General features: G+C 42.1%; 1 protein-coding gene and 1 pseudogene across 2 annotated transcripts in view; both read left to right on the top strand.

Moving 5' to 3' along the window:
* LOC149456272 (ligand of Numb protein X 2-like) overlaps positions 1-19,650 on the top strand; it is a 97,957-nt gene that overhangs the window by 34,231 nt on the left and 44,076 nt on the right. The gene's annotated exons all lie outside the window — the stretch shown is intronic.
* Positions 3,659-4,963, top strand: LOC149456273 (lamina-associated polypeptide 2-like; annotated as a pseudogene).

Raw genomic sequence — 19,650 nt, 5'->3', positions numbered from 1 at the left:
ATACAGATTACCGATTTATGTATTACAATAACACGCCTTAAATATCTTAACTACTTGGAAATAATATTAATACATAATATTTGTGCATCCAAAGATTTTAGTTCTTGCAACATCAAGGTACAATATCCCTTGCCTTTATGTCCCATTCATACCAATGCTATATAACATACATGTTATATCACGCAGAAACATACTTCTGGCAAAGAAACTGTAATTGTGTGTGCTCAGACCACTGCTGATGCATGTGTGTTTTACACTCAAATGCATGTGAAAGTGGATCTAAATACAAAAATGTAATCAGTTTACTGGTTCTTAGATGTGGTGGCTATATCTGTGTTTTTTGCCCTTTTTATTTTCATCTGGAAATCTATGAATAATACACTTCCTGTACCTGGATGGCTACTCTCACTCCTCCGGTGTATCAATGGAGGCAGCCATGGTTACTATTCAGCACGTTTACAAAAAAAAAAACCTATACCTAGCTAGGTGGATGCAGCATCGATGTGATGCTTCATTTGTCCCCTGCTCGCTCTGCAGTGAGAACTGAGCAATCAAACACCACTAATCACTCAGACCACTCTGGGCAGAGAGCCGTGAGACTGTCAATCTGCAGCTCTCTGCTATGCCATTCCAGCACTCACTGGAGTGCTGGGCTGTGGAGGGGGTGGGAGGGGCTGGCCCAGGCTTTCAGTGGATCACTGAGAGGCTGAGCCAGGTGCCAGTCCATGCTTCTGGTTGGATCCCAACCATATGGTCTGGATCTTTTCAGAGCATGGACCGGTTCAGTGACGTCAGCTGACGATAGGCTTTAGCATGTCAGCCTGCTGTCAGCTGAAAATCGGGTCACAGGAGTGCAGAACGAACTGTACTCCTGTGATCCAGGAGAAGTACAGCCAAAAAAGCTTTGGCTATACCTCTCCTTGAAACATCTGCATTTTTATCTCTTCATTACATGTGGAGTTGTGGGATAAAAAATGTACACAAGAAAAATAACTTTGTTTTTACGTCATCTCACAAGAAATGACAAGGATACTACATTTCTGGCAAGTTTACCATACTTTGTTTGTACTTGTTAGAAATGTTCTTCGTAGGGTTGCACCGATACCAGTATCCGTGCCAATATTCAGAATTTGCATGAGTATTGGTACTCGTGCAAATGCTCCAATACCTAAACCGATACCTTCAGGCTCGGTTTTATCAGCTGTCAGTGAGATTACTCCGCTCACAGCGGAAATGTAAACAAAAAAAAAACATTCAGAAAGCAAGTGCTCAGTCCTCTGTACATTGGTATATACCCTTTTCCAGCAAACTGCAATAATAAATAGTGATTTTTAGTTCACACATATTGCAATACATATTTAAGCTGACCAACTGCGTCAAAGTAATCCCTCTATGGCCAGTCCTACTCTGCTCTGCCTATGAAAATGCTACTGTGGACACAATGCCAATATAGGGGACAGCACAAAGTGGGGGAGAGCTACTAGGTTTAGTTCTGGCTACTGACCCAACAATACAACAAACAAGATATACCTGTGCTCAAATCCCAATGGCTACTACATGCATTTATCTATCAGGTGCTAAAGGGGTGTAACCACATATTACCACTAGAAATTCTGAAGGACCCTCTGCACACTGCTATATACCCTTTCCAGCAACTGTCTTTTCCCCTATATTGGCATTGTGTCCACAGTAGCATTTGCATAGGCAGAACAGAGTAGGACTGGCCATAGAGGGATTACTTTTATGTATTTGGTCAGCTTACAGATGTATTGCAATATGTGTGAACTAAATGTCCCTATTTTTTATTGCATGGTTTGCTGGAAAGGGTATATACCAGTGTGCAGAGGGTCCTTCAGAATTTCTAGTGTTAATATGTGGTTACACCCCTTTAGCACCTAATAGATAAATGCATGTAGTAGCCATTGGGATTTGAGCACAGGTATATTTTGTTTGTTTAACCCAATATTTAGGTACCTACATCCTAATTATCTATTCAAAAGTTAACCAAAAAAGCCATCAAAAACAAAAAAAAAAAGCTACCAATTACCGGTTGTTAAGGAGCGGAGCCACTGCATCCTTAACAACTGATGACTCACTCAGCTGTCAGCAGGGGTTTTTTTTATAAAATGTTCCTCTGTTTAACCCAGTGTTTCTCAACTCCAGTCCTCATGGACCCCCAACAGGTCATGTTTTCAGGATTTCCCTCAGATGAAACAGCTGTGGTAATTACTAAGGCAGTGAAACTGATCAAATCACCTGTGCAAAATAATGGAAATCCTGAAAACATGACCTGTTGGGGGTCCATGAGGACTGGAATTGAGAAACACTGGTTTAACCCCTTATTAACCCTTTTTTTCTCTAATCGGCCCTAATTAACTCATTATTCTTCATTTAATTATTATTTTATATTCATTTCAATTTATAAACTATTAATATTTAAAAATTTTTTGGTTTTGTTTTGCTTTGTTCCCTAACATTTTTACACCTTTAACATATATTTCCACGTTTCATGTTGAAAAAAAAAGCACAAAATGGAAAAAAATAAATGTACTTCATATGTAAATAATGCTTTGTACAAGAATCATAATTTTAGTGTCATTTTCAACTGGACAAATTACAGAATAAAATGTGCACTTTTTATGTGCAGTAACACCATTTATCTTCAAACTAACACTAAGTGTGTGGTTTTTTTTTTTTGTTACATTTAATTGTGTAAGGATTGTGAAAAAAATATAATTGTTGCAAGACAATGTTCACAAAAAGAAAGCCTTGTTTGTCCTTAAAAAAAAAAAATACTTTTTATGTTAAGTAATGACAAACTTACCGCCAAATAGGTCCGTAGCAGAAATGTAAAAATTACTCTGGCCCATAAGGGGTGAACAGGTGTGATAGCAGCAGTGGTTAAGGAGTATGACTGCCACGTCGATCACTCACTTATTCAGCTGTCAGCGGGGTTCCTCTGCTGACAGCTGAAGTGTAAACAAAACAGTATCAGTAATTGGTATTGGTGAGTACAAAGAAAAAAGTATTGGTACTTGCTGTAAAAAAAAAAAATGGTATCAATGCATCCCTAGTTCTTAGACAAAAAATGAAAACTAACACAGCCACCACATCTAAGGAACTATTACATTTCTCCTATCACCTCCCAGGAGGGTACACGTGAGAGATGAGGTGCTCCTTCCTACAGGAAACACAATTTACAGCTGTTATAAGTCCCCTCCTTTCCCCTTGCCCTCCAGTATTGCTTGTGTTTCTCCCTACATCGGAGCTTTTGTTGTTTTCTGTGACCAGAAGACCGGGGAGGGTTGGATGGTACCCCCCCGTAAGGCAGGCGTAGGAAGGCCTATCTTGGGGGGGGGGGGAAGTCCTAAGGGGAGAGAGGGGGCCCAGATTGACCATGTCAGGTCAGTCTGGTTAGACCAGGTGGGTACCCCAATTCCCCTAATTAACTATATTTTAAAGCCCGGCTGCTGCATAGGAAGAGAGAGACTAGCAATTGGTGTTCCTCTTCTCTCATTCAGAATCCCTGAGCCGAACCCAGGAGGTCCCTGATAGACCATCTTCTGTACCCATGGGCTCTAGCTCCTCTAGGAAATGTTAATGTGGGGAGAAGCTAGCGAGGTCCCATCCTAAACCATTTTGCTATAGATGCAACAAGATGGCAGGGAAAGAGGCTTCAGACTTGATGAAAGATTTTCTAGCATCTATGCAAGTGGAGATGATAGCCACCATCCAGTCTTTTCACACCTCGGTGGCACTGCCAAAGGGCCCAGGCCCAGAGGAGCTAACCCCTAAGGAAGGCCTGTCCTCATAGGAAAGCTTTAATTCCAGAGGGGGCCCCAGTTTATTCCTCCCGTCTTCTCAGATGCTTCCTCCAGCCCAAGCCAGGGATGAGGAGGAGAGAAAAGGAGAGCTAGATAGTCAGCCTAAATCAGACCATAGCTCAGGGGAGGAGGTGGACCAAGATCTGGGTGGTGAGGCAGGCACCTCTTTCTGCTAGAAGAGCTCCTTCAGGCAGTTTATGCCACCGAAGAAACCCCCAGAGAGACCTCAGTGCATGACAAAATGTTTAGGGGTCTAGTTAAAGCCCATGCTAGGGTGTTCCCCTTCCACCAATCCTTAAAGGATTTAATCCTACAGGAATGGAAGGATCCTGAAAGGACAATAGTCAGACATAAGACTTGGAAAAGAGGTTCCCTTTTAAAGAGGAGGAGGAAGATAGTCTTTAAGCTTTCCAGGTTGGATGCTGTGATGTCGCAAGTTACCAAGAGGTCTGATCTCTCCTTTGAGGATTCAGGGAGCATTGAGGATTTGATGGACCAAAGGTTTGAATCCCTCCTAAGGAAGGCATGGGATGCTAACACATCTGCCATGGCCCCAGCTCTGGCAGCAACCTGCATTGCCATAAGTACAGACTTTTGGATGGAAAGATTGACCAAGCACTTGTTGCAGGGGGCCAAGTCAGATGAAGTTCTAGATTCCATCTCAGTGATAGGAAGGGCAGTAGCCTACCTGGCAGATGCTGCAGTCGAAGCCGTTAAAGCCTCAGCCAAAAGAGCCACACTCATTAATTCAGCCAGAAGGGCTATCTGGGTTAAACGTGGGCAAGTGACATCACTTCGAAGGGTAAACTTTGTGGTCTCACCTTTTGTAGGCTCTCTGTTGTTTGGCCCAGGGTTGGAGAATGTGTTGTCCAGGTCCCCAGAGAAGGGGAAGAAATTGTCAGTTAAGCCCAAGAGGGAAAAATGTAAGATTTTTCCGTGGCCCCTCAGGGCAGAACAAGCAGAGAGCCAAAAAGGAACCAAATAAAAAATGGGACAATGGAAGGGGAAGGCAAAGGAGCAATTTGCTGTTTCCTCCCCAGGTGCCAGCACTAAAGAAGCCAAGTGACGCCAGGATCAGGGTAGGGGGCCGCCTGTCACATTTTGTCTGCCAGTGGGAGAAAATCTTAGACAATGCCTAGATCTGCCAACTAGTACAAGAGGGCTATTGTGTGGAGCTCTCATCAAGGCCCCCACCAATGATCACCCTAACCCTCCTTCCTTGGGATGCCTTGAAGAGGGAAGCTCTCTTGGAAGGAGTTCAGGAGCTGGCAGACCAATTGGTGGTAGTACCTGTACTCAAAAGCCAACGTGCTGCAGACTGTCAGCTTTAATTTGAGGGTATTTACATCCAAATCAGGTGAACGGTGTAGGAATTACAACAGTTTGCATATGTGCCTCCCACTTGTTAAGGGACCAAAAGTAATGGGACAGAATAATAATCATAAATCAAACTTTCACTTTTTAATACTTGGTTGCAAATTCTTTGCAGTCAATTACAGCCTGAAGTCTGGAACACAAAGACATCACCAGACGCTGGGTTTCATCCCTGGTGATGCTCTGCCAGGCCTCTACTGCAACTATCTTCAGTTCCTGCTTGTTCTTGGGGCATTTTCCCTTCAGTTTTGGCTTCAGCAAGTGAAATACATGCTCAATCGGATTCAGGTCAGGTGATTGACTTGGCCATTGCATAACATTCCACTTCTTTCCCTTAAAAAACTCTTTGGTTGCTTTTGCAGAATGCTTTGGGTCATTGTCCATCTGCACTGTGAAGCGGCGTCCAATGAGTTCTGAAGCATTTGGCTGAATATGAGCAGATAATATTGCCCAAAACACTTCAGAATTCATCCTGCTGCTTTTGTCAGCAGTCACATCATCAATAAATACAAGAGAACCAGTTCAATTGGCAGCCATACATGCCCACTCCATGACACTACCACCACCATGCTTCACTGATGAGATGGTGTGCTTAGGATCATGAGCAGTTCCTTTCCTTCTTCATACTCTTCTCTTCCCATCACTCTGGTACAAGTTGATCTTGGTCTCATCTGTCCATAGGATGTTGTTCCAGAACTGTGAAGGCTTTTTTAGATGTCGTTTGGCAAACTCTAATCTGCCCTTCCTGTTTTGAGGCTCACCAATGGTTTACATCTTGTGGTGAACCCTCTGTATTCACTCTGTTGATACTTCTCTTGATTGTTGACTTTGACACACATACACCTACCTCCTGGAGAGTGTTCTTGATCTGGCCAACTGTTGTGAAGGGTGTTTTCTTCACCAGGGAAAGAATTCTTCGGTCATCCACCACAGTTGTTTTCCGTGGTCTTCCGGGTCTTTTGGTGTTGCTGAGCTCACCGGTGCGTTCCTTCTTTTTAAGAATGTTCCAAACAGTTGTTTTGGCCACGCCTAATGTTTTTGCTAGCTCTCTAATGGGTTTCTTTTGTTTTTTCAGCCTAATGATGGCTTGCTTCACTGATAGTGACAGCTCTTTGGATCTCATCTTGAGAGTTGACAGCAACAGATTCCAAATGCAAATAGTACACTTGAAATGAACTCTGGACCTTTTATCTGCTTATTCTAATTGGGATAATGAGGGAATAACACACACCTGGCCATGGAACAGCTGAGAAGCCATTTGACCCATTACGTTTGGTCCCTTAACAAGTGGGAGGCACATATGCAAACTGTTGTAATTCCTACACCGTTCACCTGATTTGGATGTAAATACCCTCAAATTAAAGCTGACCGTCTTCAGTTAAAGCACATCTTGTTCCTTTCATTTCAAATCCATTGTGGTGGTGTATAGAGCCAAAAATGTTAGAATTGTGTTGATGTCCCAATATTTATGGACCTGACTGTATAACTGTCAAAATAGCAACACCTAGGTTCCTTACAAGTGCCAAATGCCATTCCCCATTAGTAGGGTGTACCATATCCCATACCACTATACAAACCACTGGCTACTCTAGTTAGTCTAGTAGTCTAGCCTAAGTGGGTATGCCCATTAACTGTATGAATACTCTTACTGGCTATAAAAGCTCCAATAGGCCTACCATCTCTATTTCCATAATTTACCCATTTCCTTTTTGCCCTTGGAAGAAGCAACCCAATAGGTACTGGCTGTCAGGATGAAACGGCAGAAGGCGGAAATCTGATTCTGTATCAGTCCTTGCTGTCAAGACTCTGACCTCCGAACTAGTGCAACTACTGTATCAAACAATGTGTATTGCACTCTGACCAGGTCATTATTGATTCCATAAATACCTGTGGGGCCACTCATATAACACAGATGATGAATCTCAGGAACGTTTCTGGGGTTCATCTTAGGTGCTACATCCAACAATGAGATTCCTAAGTTCTCCAAGGGCAGAGACTCAAAGGGTCAGCCCACCCAACCCAATTACACTTCCTTTCCCAATTTATACTTGGCCACCGCTGGGTACTGCATTGTGGCCAGGGATAAATTGCGCACAGAACATTGTTCTTTTTTTTTTTTTTCCACACACACACGTCATGATTGCAAACTTCTGCAACCAATTATGCAAATCATGGGGAATCAAATGATTCCTAATCCTCTCATTGACCTTCTCTTTTCTGTATTCCTTACCTTTTCTCCATTTGTCATGCTAGAAGTGCTTTTAAATTTATAAAGTGAATATACTTGCAATTTCATTCCTTTTCCCTTATTTTGACATTCAAGTGTGCCCTGGGGGGCCTCAAAGCATCCATATGTGCTGCTTTGGGTGGCAGTAGAAATTTGGGAGCAGCTTGTCTTTTTTGTCTTTTCTCCTTATGTGACTGCAATTCTATGTAAAAGGCCCCATTGTTCTTGTCTATACTTGACTCCTTGCCTAAATCCTGTCCCCCACTACCCACTATTGTCATTGCCCCTCCTATGCCCAGGACTCTAGAGCAGGACTTTCCAAAGAAAGGCCCATGTACTGTCCTTCAGACTTTGGGGGGGCATCTGTGCACAGTAGAAGTGAACAATGCCTGACATTTGGTATTAGTTGGTGCCAGTGGGATGAATATTGTTCCATTTTTGGTGTCAGTTGAAGTAATAGTGCCCCGTTTATGGTGTCAGTGGCAGGAGTTATGCCTCATTGCTGGTGTCAGTGGCAGGAATAATACCTCAAGGGCTGGATAAAAGTGAGCAAAGGGCTGCAGTTTGGAGACCACTGCTCTGGAGATAACTTTACCTTTCTTTTACAGCAATACCAGGTTCCTCAATGCACCGATATTGGGTTCCTCAAATGCAAAGAGAATTTAAAGCGGAGTTCCACTCATTCTGTAAAAAAATAAGTCCGCAGCTACAAAAACTTTAGCTGCTGACTTTTAAAAAACAGCCACTCACCTCTCCCACGATCCCGCGTTGCCCCGCCCCATCCCGTTTCACCGGCCGTCCTGTATTCCAGGCGCCGGCATTTTCACTGTGGGCACCTGGCTGTGACAGCTTGCAGCTTCACAGCCGGGTGCCCACTGCGCTTGCGTGAGTAGCGCTGCACTTCCTGAATGGCCCTGTCGTCTTCTGGGACCTGTCACGCGTCCCACAAGACTTCGGGGAGGGAAGATAGGAGGACAACTTCAGTTTCCGATCGCCTAGGCAATCGCAGCAGAAGTGGGAGCGGGTACCTCCTGTCAAAGTCGGGTACCCGTTCTCCCTCCCCCCCCCCCCCTGCTCCCCAAAGGTGCCAATCCTTAATGGGGAGCGGGGGACCAATCTTTAAAGCGGAACCCCCCCTTTTGGGTGGCACTGCACTTTAATGAGTGTAATACATGTATACATACATAATAAATGGAACAGAAAAGTGTGTGGTGAGAGATTGATATATAGAATCAGATTCTAGAATGAAATAAAATGTCCATTATCTGTGGGCGGTTATGTACAGTCAGGTCCATAAATATTGGGACATCGACACAATTCTAAAATTTTTGGCTCTATACACCACCACAATGGATTTGAAATGAAACGAACAAGATGTGCCTTAACTGCAGACTGTCAGCTTTAATTTGAGGGTATTTACATCCAAATCAGGTGAACGGTGTAGGAATTACAACAGTGCAGTTAAAGCACATCTTGTTTGTTTCATTTCAAATCCATTGTGGTGGTGTATAGAGCCAAAAATGTTAGAATTGTGTCGATGTCCCAATATTTATGGACCTGACTGTATTGATTAGTCTTTTCAGTTTGTGATATGGTATATTCTCTATTTTGTATACAAACCACACATTGCTTAGCACAGGCCACTACAAAATGTCTGTGGGTGATTCATTGTAAAGTCATGGAAATTATGGCGTATCCCTGTCTGCTGTTTTATTTTCACTCTCTTTTAACCATTGCATAATCAACTTTATGTAACAGGGCAGAGCAATGAGCAGTGGTGTCTAGTGCACATTACTTTATTATGGTGCTTTAAGTATAGTAGCCAAGTTTAGAACAAAGCCAGTATGTTTTTATTTTTTTTATTTCTGCAAGTTTGGGAGAACGGACCACGCATTTTAAGTACTGTCCTAACAATGATCAATAGTCCTGATGGTCACCTCTGTTCCAGCCACAGATACACATTCGCTAGGTTGCAGAGAGTAGCTGGGAAAGCATGCATTCACTGCTTACTGAGATGGACATATTGCCTGCCATGCCTCTTCTGTTTTGTACACATTGGGGTCTATTTATAAATGTTTTACAAAGCTTTTACCCAGGAGGCACACAATTTTCAGTCTGAATACAGTTTGAAAATTATGAATCCTGGGCAAAGTTGTGTAGGTCTTGTGTGGTAACAATTATAAATTCCAGTCTTTTGGGCAATGAACAATTCCAGGCAAGCGAATCAAAAGTTCATGTAATTATCACCTGAACACACAGCACTGTGTCTGTATTCAGACTACAGCTCAACACGCACTTTACAATCTCAAAAATCTTTAGATCTACTAACAGTTATGTAGTGAGAGGGCCTGCCTTATTGGATGATTTGATTAGACTGATTTGATTGGATAAGTTAGGTAGAACGTCAGATAATTTTGATAGCTCTAAAGTTGTTTGTACAAAGGTTGTATGGTCAGATTGTAATGTGGATGGTGACCTCAAGGATGAAAAAACTGTCACATGATAGCAGGCCACCAGACTAGTCAGCTGTGGCTGTGGAATTCCGTGCCCTGCCTTCACCTGTATCAATGCCATGGTCCAAATATGGACATTGGGTTACTAATGTCATCAGCATCCCCACCTTTTGTTACAAGCATCTGTAGGTTGGGGAGTTTCACAGATGCAGCTGATTAGCCAGAGGTCTACTATCATGTGACAGTTTCCTGCTGTGTCTGCCAAAGGCAGGTGGTGGCTGTTGTTACTTTTTCTAATACCAGGCTTTGTTGTGTAGAAGGCAGCAAGGCAGCACAGGTTTTCCAGGAGAAGCGGATTTCAGAAAGAAGGGAGTAAAGTGGATTGGTGAATCACAGCAATATCTGGGGGGAAAACTGAACTTCTCAACTGGTAGGCTATGTATGCAATTTTGCCTGTAGTCTGGACAGACTTTAAAGTATGAGTAAACACAATCATTAAAATCCCATGTTAGGTTTTGATATGTTATTATAATTTTAACTTTTATTTCCAATGTTTTTAAATCTGTAGCTTTCATTAACAAATACTTTTTGTGATGTTGTCCTTGTTTGGGCACTTTCTGTTATTGGATGACAAGGCTCTGTTCCTTGCCTCCAGCACTGTCACCTTGTGACATGGGCTTCCAATTGCAACTGCATGAGGCTGTTCTGATTGCACAGGTATTATCCACTTAGGTCACCATAAAGAAACCCTGCTTTGGAAATGCCATGCAGCTGGACTACTGTAAATGCATGTAGACAGGAAGTGGCTGCAGAAAGCTGGAGATCTGGAGATGCAACAACGTATGAAAAATATAATTACTTAAAAGAGAAGTATGGCTTTGGGCTTATTCCCAAATTAGACCTACCTACAGTGGGGATCGAAAGTTTGGGCACCCCAGCTAAAAATTTGTATTAATGTGCATAAAGAAGCCAAGGAAAGATGGAAAAATCTCCAAAAGGCATCAAATTACAGATTAGACATTCTTATAATATGTCAACAAAAGTTAGATTTTATTTCCATCATTTACACTTTCAAAATAACAGAAAACAAAAAAATGGTGTCTGCAAAAGTTTGGGCACCCTGCAGAATTTATAGCATGCACTGCCCCCTTTGCCAAGCTGAGACCTGCCAGTGTCATGGATTGTTCTCAATCATCGTCTGGGAAGACCAGGTGATGTCAATCTCAAAGGTTTTAAATGCCCAGACTCATCTGACCTTGCCCCAACAATCAGCACCATGGGTTCTTCTAAGCAGTTGTCTAGAAAACTGAAACTGAAAATAGTTGACGCTCACAAAGCTGGAGAAGGCTATAAGAAGATAGCAAAGCGTTTTCAGATGTCAATATCCTCTGTTCGGAATGTAATTAAGAAATGGCAGTCATCAGGAACAGTGTAAGTTAAAGCAAGATCTGGAAGACCAAGAAAAATATCAGACAGAACAGCTCGCAGGATTGTGAGAAAAACGATTCAAAACCCACGTTTGACTGCACGATCCCTCCAGAAAGATCTGGCAGACACTGGAGTTGTGGTACACTATTCCATTATAAAGAGATACTTGTACAAATATGGTCTTCATGGAAGGGTCATCAGAAGAAAACCTCTTCTACGCCCTCACCACAAAAATCATCGTTTGAACTTTGCAAATGAACATATAGACAAGCCTGATACATTTTGGAAACAAGTTCTGTGGACCGATGAGGTTAAAATTGAACTTTTTGGCCGCAATGAGCAAAGGTACGTTTGGAGAAGAAGGGGCACAGAATTTAATGAAAAGAACCTCTGTCCAACTGTTAAGCATGGGGTTGGATCAATCATGCTTTGGGGTTGTGTTGCAGCCAGTGGCACAGGGATTATCTCACGAGTAGAAGGAAAAATGGATTCAATAAAATATCAGCAAATTTTGGATGGTAACTTGATGCCATCTGTGAAAAAGCTGAAGTTAAAGAGAGGATGGCTTCTACAAATGGATAATGATCCTAAACACACCTCGAAATCCACGGGGGATTACATCAAGAGGCGTAAACTGAAGGTTTTGCCATGGCCTTCACAATCTCCTGACCTCAACATAATTGAAAATATATGGATAGACCTTAAAAGAGCAGTGCGTGACAGACAGCCCAGAAATCTCAAAGAACTGGAAGACTTTTGTAAGGAAAAATGGGCAAAGATACCTCAAACAAGAATTGAAAGACTCTTGGCTGGCTACAAAAAGCGTTTACAAGCTGTGATACTTGCCAAAGGGGGCAGTACAAGATATTAACTCTGCAGGGTGCCCAAACTTTTGCAGACGCCATTTTTTTGTTTTCTGTTATTTTGAAAGTGTAAATGATGGAAATAAAATCTAACTTTTGTTGACATATTATAAGAATGTCTAATCTGTAATTTGATGCCTTTTGCAGATTTTTCCATCTTTCCTTGGCTTCTTTATGCACATTAATACAAATTTTTAGCTGGGGTGCCCAAACTTTCGATCCCCACTGTAGGTGGATGCAGCATCAGTCTGTCCCCTCGCCGGCTCGAAGTGTGGAACTTGGCAACCACATGACCAGTGATCGCTGAGTTCTCACAGCCGTACTGAGCAGAGAGTGACTATCGGTCACCACTGTCTGCTCCTACCCCCCCTCCCCTGCGCTCGCTGGATCGCTGGGCTACGGAGGGGGATCCTGACTTTAAAGTCTGGATTTTTCCCCAGCCTGGACCACCTGTGCGACATCAGCCGACAGCAGACTTCATCCTGCTGTCAGCTGAAAATGGGTCACAGGAGTGCAGAATGAACTGTACTCCTGTGATCAGGAAGAGGTTTGGCTGTACTTATCCTTTAAAGCTGATGTTTAGCCACAAACAAATTCTCTGTAGCTTTAGTATGCAATTTTTCCTAACATGAAGTATGTCTCAAATCATGCAGGCAGCTGGATCTTGTAGAAATCTTCACTGCAGGCATGCCCTGTCCTCTTCCTGCCTCTAAACTTCCAGTGCTGTGGGATTAATAGCTACAGGTCTTTTGTGTGGCTGCTGTGTACAAGTTTACAATGGGGGTCTCTCCCCCCCCCATTCAAAGACAGTGTTAAGACAGTGAAAGCAATGAAAGAACATTTCTCAATGGAAAAGGAAGGGGCTGGTCCTCATTGGGAAGTTTTTCACAGTGGCTTCATAGAAGCTACTAACTCCCACAGCACTGGAATTTCAGATACAGAGGATGAGGCATTCCCACAGTGAAGTTTTCTAGATGATCCAGGTGCTCACACGATGGGAAAAATCCTTTGTTACAGGTAAGTTAGCAAACCAAAGTATACAAAATATTTTTTTCAGCTTTAATTTATTAAAACGTTTTCAGCTTTTTACATGCTTTACGTTTACATATAATTGAAGTAAACACAACTAGTGTAAATTGGTTACATTACCAATAACACTATAATTAGAAATAAAAAGTCTCATGAGTGCAATTTAAAAACTTTTTGCTACTAATTGGCACCAAGGTAATGCAACAGACTATCATGTGCATTTTAGTGGCTCACATTTACTACAATACATTGGCAAATCACTTCTGTTTAGTTTTGGTACAGGTCCCTACCCTAAAAAAACAAACTCTGTAGGTACCCTAAGTAAAGAAAATATGTGTCAATCACTAAGGGCTATGCTACATGGACAGTTTTCATCTCATGCTACTAAGGCAGTGGTCTCCAAACTATGGCCCTGGGGCTGAATATGGGCTTTTCTGGCTCTTGTTGCACTATTCTACCAACTGACACCAATTATGGGATACTATTCCTCCACTGACACCATCAATGGCAGTATTCTTCTTATTGATACTAACAATGAGGACTTATTCCGTCGCATTAAAGCCAATTATGGGGCATTGTTTATGCCAATGGATGCTAGGGCATTTTCTACTTCAGCTAGTCACAGTCCAGCCCCACTAAAGCCTGAAGGACAGTAAACTGGCCTTTTGCTTAGAAAGTTTGGAGACCCCTGTACTAAATATAACTGCTTGCTGGCAGTCACCACATTAAGAAGAAGTTGGCTTGGCTGGAATTTCTGTTGCGTTTAATACATTCAGTAAGAGGCTCTAAGCTAGAAATGCAGTTTCAGTTAAAATATGGTTTATTGAAAGTTTGTACCGAAAAAGGAAAGTGGCTATGATACTTTCATTGGAAGAAATCAATTTTTTCCATAGGTTTAAATGATAACTTATCCGTCTTCTTGCAGATAATCAAAATCACCATTATGTCTTTTGATTGTTTTGATATTTCAACAAATAACATTGAACATTTTATTGCTCTTTAAATTGTCACATGTATGGGGAAACTGGGGTTGGAAACCCAAGGTTTGGTACTTTATCCTGTTTTTGCAAACAAAGTTGAAACTTGTGCTCTGCTGTGCTGACTGCTCTTGCTTGAATATGGGTGGTACTCATGAGGATATTGTAAAAGGCTGAGCAAACTGTTGGCGTTATATAAATCCTGTATAATAACAATAATAATGAGGATAATGTGGGTTTTGCAACCTTAAATACAGGAGAAGAATGAAAATTAAAAGCAATACTATTCTTGTTGTTTCATGCTGTGTTTAGTACATTGACAGGGAAAATGGAAGTAGGATTCTGTAAAGACAAAAATGTCATTTGAATTAATACTAAAATATATCCATCATGTGCTTTTTATAGCTGCCAAGTATAATAACTTAGGAACTCGTTGGGTACATTTTATGTGGAGAATACAATCACAACTGTATATCTCAAATATGTAGTAATGCTTTAATAACTAATTCTCTAATATTTAAGAAGTCCACATGGCGGTCTTTTCCGAGAATGTTTCAAACAAATAATTAAGGATGGCCATACATTATACAATTTTCTCTCAGTTTGTATGCAGTTGGGCAGGCCCTTGTACTACATAGCTGAAGGTAAATCTAAAGGAAATTGTATTAAAAAAATTGTTATATGTATAGTCAGCTTAAGAAACCTACTTAAGCCAGTCATAGAGGGACCAACTGAGATTCGATCCATCTATGGGCAGGCTGATAGTACTCAAGTCGATCCATAAAGCAAACAGTATGTTGTATTTGTAGCATGCCATTCTTCCCAGCGGCTATAGCCACCAGCAATAATCGTGCTTTCTCGACAAGGAGAGCTCCCCAGGGCCCCTCTCCAGGAGAACACAACAGCTCTGCAGGAGGGATCCTCCCATCAACTCTGACTGTGTTGATGGGGAATCAAGCGATTTTCTTTCCTGCAACCCGTGGTTGCTCTTTTATTAGAGATTGGAAACTAAGCTGTTTGACAAAGTTAATCTTTACAAATCATTTCAGGTCCTCCTCATTCAAGCACAAATGCTCATGAAGGAATGTGTTAAAAGTAACCTTTTTACATTCTGCCAAAGGAGCAAAATCCCGGAAGGAGACACCTCCCAAGGCATGAGGTGAGAGAGCCTTGCTAGGAGAGTAAGCAATGCTAGGCAGTAGTGTTTAGCGTACGGTATTTAGAAATCCAGTCATAAAACTTATTAAACAAAGGCAAAATATATTAGGAAAGATTACATAATCGCATATAAAAACTTAAAGCTGACAGACATAAGGCTCAAATTTATGCAGCTCTAGATTCATTAAGCCCTGGTTCACACTGATGCGGTTTTTGAATTCGCAGCATTTTCAGTGCGAACTCCACACCGCATCAGAATCGCACCCCATTCATGCGAACCGCTGTGGTGTGTATGTTAACAACATCTTGAAGGCGGTCCACAAAACGCAATGCGATGTGCAGAATCGGATCATGTGGGTGTGAATACCCATGCGATCCGATTCTAGTGTGGACCAAAAAAAGGGTCCTGCACGTTTTTGGTGCTGGTGTGGCGTGATTAGAGCTATACAAAATGTATAGCTCCAATCGCACCGCACACAAATTGCATGTGATCGGCACAGTAATAAGGTGCAGTTCCTGTGGGAATTACATGTGATGTACCGCACCGCATGTAGTGAACCCAGGCTAAAGGCTGAATGCACAAAAAAAAAAATCACAAGGGACCTAACGTACAGTCAGTAGGAAGTGTTTTTTGTGCTGATTGCTCTTCTATTAGCTGAGATCCTCTTCCGTCCAAGCCACTACACTGTAATCTTTGGTGCTGTGCAGTAGAGGTAATAGAACTAAGGGGCTGTCACGGCCTCTCATCAAGAGTGCCCAACTATGTCTGCCCTTTCCACCCAGCTTCTATGAATGTAACAGGATCTATGAATGGGGGATGGATGGATCATTTCCTCAGTGTCTAGCCAGCTTTAGTAGCATGCAACACAATCGTTTGTACTTCATCATTGCCCTTTGCAGTGCCTATTTCATTCCAAGGGCAATGACCTATACTAAACAATCAGGATTTTGTTTATTCATGTCAATAAAAGTAATCCTGAAAGGTTGTTGTGGGTTCTTAAACTTTGCACATTGAGTAAGCCTGGTTGTCTTGCACTGAAACAACTGAGCTGGACTGATGGCCATTTTGTTCTGCCTTGTATGAAAATTCACATATTCATGTCACAAGTGTAATGCATACGGTATTTCTTCCAGCTGCTTACACATTGTAATATTGTTAAAACCCACAACGTGTAAATTTGTGGTGTTTGCTTTGCCTTCATGTGTGGGAGTGTAATGTATACCATCTAATCCCCCTGGTAGCCTCTATACTCTATTAAAAGACATATGGTCCATGTAATTGTAAAGAGAAACATGTGGCTTCAGCCTTCGGTACCAAAATTGACAGCAATTTACCTTTTTATTATACTGTATGTATTCAAGCTACCTGTAATTCTACACTGCCCACACTCCCAGTTCTGCTTTCACAGTACATTCATAGTACCTGTGCTGGAAGCAGTATGGAGGTGGCCATTGATGACCCCCTTCTGAAAATACTAGCTGCCTGGCTTTATCTGACCTGGAACAAGCAAACTCAAAGTGAGATCTATTCTACATACTTGTTTCAGTATGTAAATGTAGATTTAAACTGTGTCAAAAATGCACCCAGACCTATCCTTAACCATACACTTAAAAATAAATAAAAGATGTCCATGTTACATGACTGTGCCTGCAGTCTGACTGGAAGCATAAGCACTGTTGATTACCGCAGTGTGCAGGAGGTGCTTTGGACTGCTGGAGGCCCAGGCTGTTGCACTGTATGTTGAACTTTCTTGCTGCAATAAACAATTAGCAATTTAAGTGCTTAAAGTGATACTAAACCCATTACCCTGCATTCACTATATCTGGCCTCCTACAGTACACAGAACATGGAAATGCAATTATTTTAGTAAATACAAACTGGTAAATACCGTTTCACATCAGCAGTTAGAACAGTCTTGTGACTTCAGCAGAGCACTGGTTAAAGCTTGTAGGAGGAGTTTTCTTTCTGCTCTAGGAGTATGTGAAACCCCTGACCCTCTGTTTGATCAGTGCTGATTGGCCCTGTGCTGATCACATGCACCCTCCAAAGAAAAAAAAAAACCTCTCTAGCAATACACACCAAATTGAGCATGTGCATGTGACCACGGGTTCAGTCTGTATCAGGTGGTCATTTCAACAAGAGGAGGGGCAGGTAAGGAAGGATCAAACAACCTTTTTACACAATGCATAAGATTACCCCCTTAGGTTCCACAGTGAGTATAACAAGCATGCTTTACTTCATATACAGACTGATTTTACTGTTGTGGGTTTAGTAACACTAAATTTGTATCTTCAGAAGGCACTCCTGTGGCCCATGTTAAAGGTGATCTGGAATCTAACATTAAAGGCCCATTTACAGTTCTGTGTAGTGGTAACGTGTATTACCACATCATGCAGTAACACATCATTTCTTTTTAATGGCACCCCAACTCGCTAAGACCATGCACCTGTGTTGTAGCATGCTACATCTTACTGTAATGATTTACTTTTAAACATGTTTGGGTGCATTGGCAGGCTTTTCATTTTGAATAAGTTGCCTTAACACAATGCATGTTAACATATGACATAAATTTCATTGATGCACGTTCCTTAAAGTGTTACTAAACCCACAACAGTAAAATCAGTCTGTATATGCAGTAAAGCATGCTTGATATACTCACTGTAGAACCTAAGGGGTTAATCCTCTGCATTGTGTACAAAAGCTGTTTGATCCTGTCTTCTCTGATCCTCCCCTTCTTCCAGTGTTCCTCTCTTATCACCTGATAAGTCATATCATGTGAAGACACTCTGGACATGCTCAGTTTGGTATGCATTGCTCGAGAGTTTTTTTTTTTTTCTTGGGAGGGTGCATGTGATCAACACAGGGCCAATCGGCACTGTCCAGACAGAAGCTGAGGGATTCTGCATCCTCCTAGAGCAGAAAGAAAACTCCTCCTACAAGCTTTAACCAGAGCTCTGCTGGACACTGACACAGACACACATTTCCATGTTCTGTGCACTGTGAGAGACCAGGTATAGTGAATGCAGGGTCCTGGCTATTCAGTGGCTATACTTTAGCTGTAATCTTACTATTTATTCTGCAAATGATGGATGCATTGGAGAAATGGCCACTTACAGTACATATGGAGCTCGTTGCCGCAAGAAGTGGGTGTGATTAAATTATGCTAAATATTGGGTGTGGCTTAACTTATTTCTGCACAGTGAAGACCCCTGGGCTCTTGAGATCCTAATGACACTACTGAAAAATGTGTAGGCACTATGAATGGGGTCACAGCAGCTCATCGGAGCAGAGGAGACATCTAGAAGTTTCCCTTCATTCTTATATGTTTTGATGTGACAGGTAGCAGGCAGGGAGAGATTACAGCTGCTGCAGTGGTGGTTGGCAGGGAATTGCAGTGTCGGGGGTCAGGGACCAAGACACATGCCCCAAATCTTCTGCTTGCTCGCCCTGGGTTGCTGATGCTGCAATCCCCTGCCAGCCACCACTGCAGCGGCATCTCTCCCTGCTAGCTGCTTGCAAATTAAATTAGTGGAGCGAAGTGCCAGAACTCAATTCCAGCATTGGGATCTGGTGCACAGCAGATGCGGGATGCCAAGATTTCATTGCAATCCTGCAAGACCTAGGAAGATTGGAAGGTAGGAACTGATACTGTTGGTGGGTGCCTTGAGCTTCAGTTTCTTTTGACCCCATTCACATCTAAAATCCCATGGATATCAGTTGTGCCCATTCACACCTGAACATAGTGTCACTTGAAGATAAAAGAAGAGCTTGTTTTGAGCCTTAGGGCGTTAGTAGATATAAAGGAGATTGTACAGTCAGATTTTATTGTGTATGGTCTGATTTAGTAGTTCTGTAATGAAATAAAGGGTGCTCTTAGAAATGGAATAGAGTAAGCCCTTTTTTTGTTCAGTCAGCAGGATGGGACATATTCTGACAGTGGCACCCATGGTAGAGGCTACACGCTGATTGAAATTCGACCGATCCCTGGCAGATCTTTTGACGAGTGTAAGCCCAGCTTAAAGTGGAACTTCACTCTCTCAATCAACATGGACTATTTTTCATACTTATGTTGCTAGCATTAGTAAATGGATAGGAAAATATATTTACTTTTTTTTTTTTACGTTGCTTCAGTTACTTCCTGGTTTCCAGGTTTAGGCAAATGTCACATCCCAGCAGTCTTCAGGAAGGGAGGGTTCTCAGCTCAGCCAATTCCTAAGCTAAGGGCAGATGGATTCCAGGAAGTAAATGCTACATGAATCATCTGCCATTATTCAAGATGTCCACTGCCAGAAATGGCAAGGGTGGGGGTCAAAATG

This window comes from Staurois parvus, unplaced genomic scaffold (genome assembly GCF_062004578.1).
Source record: "Staurois parvus isolate SC_StPar_1 unplaced genomic scaffold, SC_StPar_1.0 ptg000365l, whole genome shotgun sequence".
Lineage (NCBI taxonomy): Eukaryota > Metazoa > Chordata > Amphibia > Anura > Ranidae > Staurois > Staurois parvus.
This window is presented reverse-complemented; position numbering and strand designations above follow the sequence as displayed.